Source organism: Rhincodon typus, chromosome 8, assembly GCF_021869965.1.
Source record: "Rhincodon typus isolate 14 chromosome 8, sRhiTyp1.1, whole genome shotgun sequence".
Lineage (NCBI taxonomy): Eukaryota > Metazoa > Chordata > Chondrichthyes > Orectolobiformes > Rhincodontidae > Rhincodon > Rhincodon typus.
Window position 1 is genome coordinate 71,883,218 of NC_063339.1, and position 3,244 is coordinate 71,886,461.

Below are 3,244 nucleotides of genomic sequence, written 5' to 3' on the forward strand. Positions count from 1 at the left end.
TTAAACGCCTTCTTAACCACCTGATCCATCAGTGATGCAAACTTCAAAGAATTATGTATTGAACTTCTAAGTCCCTCTGTCCAAGGCTCTACCTTTACTTGTGCCAGTTTTGTCTTTGTTTGTTTTGCCAAAATGCAATACCTCACATTTATCCAAATTAAACTCCATTTGCCACTTTTCAGCCTATTGACCCAATTATCAAGACCTCTTCATAATCACAGATAACTTTCTTCACTGGCCACTACACCATCAATCTTGGTGTCATCCGCAAACTTACTAACCGTGCTTTCTATATTGTCATCTAAATCATTTATATAAAATGTGGACCCAGCACCGATCCTCATCAGGCAGGTCTTTTCTCCAGCCTGAAAAACACAATCTTCCAATACCACTGTCTCCTGCCATTAAGCCAATTTTATATCCAACTGGCAAGCTCACCCTGAATCCCAGGTGATCTAACTTTACTAATTTGTCTACCACGTGCAACCTGGTCAAAGGCTTTAATAAAGTCTAGGTAAACAATGGTTTACCATTCTACCTTCAATCTTCTTGGTTAAGAAATTGCCTCAAGAAATTCAACCAAGTTTGAGACATATAATTTCCCCTTGCACAAAACCATGCTGACTATCCCTAAACATTCCTTGCCATCACTTCCAACAACTTACCCACCACAGAAGTCAGGCTTTCAGGTCTATAGCTCCCAGGCTTCTTACATCCCTTCTTAAACAAAGGCACAAGGTTAGCCACTCTCCATCATTCAGCACCTCACCTGTAGTTATAGGTGCTACAAATATTGCTGCAAGGGGCTCTGTAATTTCCTAACTTCCCACAAAGTCCTGGGACACACTAGATCTACCCATCTTTATATTTTTTTCAAACCTCCAGCATTTTCACCACTGTAATATAAACTGTCAAACATCAATATTTATTTTCCTTAGTTCTCTAGCCTCTTTTTTTGCTCCACAGTAAAAACTGACAAAACATTCATGTAATATCTTTCCCTTCTCCTGAGGTTCAACACAACAACAATGTCTTTGATCTTTAAGGGGCTCTACTATCTCTCTAGATGCTGTCTTGCTTTTAAATGTACTTGTAGAATCTCTTTGGATTATCCTTAACCTTATTTTGCAAGGCTCTCTCCTATCCTCTTTGCCTTCCTGATCTCCCTGCTAAGAATGCCCCTATACACTTTATACTGTTGAATAGATTCATTTGAACCCAGTTATTTATTTCTATGATTTTTTTTTTCTATTCTTGACTAGAAGCTCAATATCTTTATCCATCCATTGCTCTCCACTTTCCTGCTCTATCCTCATAACCGTGGATTCCCTGATCAAAAAATAAATCAATACTCAATAACCTAGCATCCACAGTCTTCCACGTTAAAGAATGACCACAGATTCACTACCCTCTGCAGAAACAATTTCTCCTCACCTCAGTCTTAAAATGATATCCTCTGGTCCTAGATCCTCCCACAAGGGGAAACACCCTATCCACGTCTACACTGTGAAGCCCCCTAGGAATCATGAGTGTTTCAATAAAGGTCGCTTCTCATCGTTCTAAACTCCAATGGTGTATAAGCTCAACCTACATAACCCTCTTTGCATAAGGAAATGCCTCCATACCCAGAACCAGCCTAACAAACCTAAGGAAAATTGGAGAAAACAGATTTTTATTGGTGAATTCACAACAAGAGGAAATGAATGTGTAGACCAACAGAAAATAAAAAGGACAGAATATAGAAATAGGAGTAGCCATCAGCCCTTGGAGCTTGGTCTGTCAGTTCAAATCATGGACCTCAAAAGTCATTTTCCTATTGTATTTTTATATCCCTTAATGTCATTACTATACATAAAACAATTAATCTGTTTTAATTACTCAAAGACCGAACTTTTGGGAAAGATTGGGGAAAGGCTTATCTGGCAAATGGTTTCCATCCACACTGCAAGAGGTTTAACATAGAACAGTACAGGCCCTTTGGCCCACGATGTTGTGCCGAACTTTTACCCTAAACCTAAAGGTCTTTCTAACCTTCACCGCTACCTTACACTATCATCCATATGCCTATCTAATAGCAGCTTAAATGCCCCTAACGAGGCCGACTCCACTACCCTTTCCGGCAATGCATTCCACTCCCCTGCCACTGAGTAAAGAACCTACCTCTGACGTCTCCCCGATATCTACCTCCTTTCACTTTAAAAGGTACGTCCCCTCGTAAAAACTACCTCCACCCTAGGAAAAAGTCTCTGGCTGTCCACTCTATCTATACCTCTGATCATTTTGTACAACTCTATCAAGTCACCTCATCCTTTGTTATTCTAAAGAGAAAAGCCCTAGCTCTCTCAACCTTTCCTCGTAAGGCCTTCCCTCCATTCCAGGCAACATCCTGGTAAATCTCCTCTGCACCTTTTCTAACGCTTCCACATCTTTCCTGTAATGAGGTGACCAGAACAGGACACAATACTCCAGAAGTGGCCGAACCAGGCTTTTACATAGCTGGAGCATAACTTCACGGCTCTTGAACTCAATCCCTCTATTAATGAAAGCTAAGACACCATACGCCGTCTTAACAACTCTATCCACCCGGGTGGCAGCTCTCAGGGAACTGTGATCATGAACCCCAAGATCCCTCTGCTCCTCCACACTGCCAAGAATCTTTCCGTTAACCCTGTATTCTGCTTTCAAGTTTATCCTTCCAAAATGAATCACCTCACACTGTTCAGGGTTAAACTCCATCTGCCACTTCTCAGTCCAGCTCTGCATTCTATCAATGTCCCTTTATAACCTAGAACAGCCCTCCGCACTGTCCACAACATGACCCACCTTCATATCATCCGCGAACTTGCTAATCCACCCTTCCACTCCTTCATCCAAATCATTTACAAAAATCACAAATAGAAGAGGACCCAGAACAGATCCTTGTGGTACACCACTCGTAATAGAGCACGATGTTGAATATTTTCCATCCACTACCACCCTTTGTCTTCTAAGGGTCAGCCAATTCTGAATCCAATCTGCCACATTTCCCCCTATCCCATGCCTCCTTACCTTCTGCACGAGCCTACCGTGGGGAACCTTATCAAACGCCTTACTTAAATCCACGTATACCACATCCACTGCTCCACCTTCATCCACGTGTTTGGTCACCTCTTCAAAGAATTCAATAAGGTTTGTGAGGCATGATCTACCCCTCACAAATCCATGCTGACTATCACAAATCAAACTGTGCCTTTCCAAGCGATCA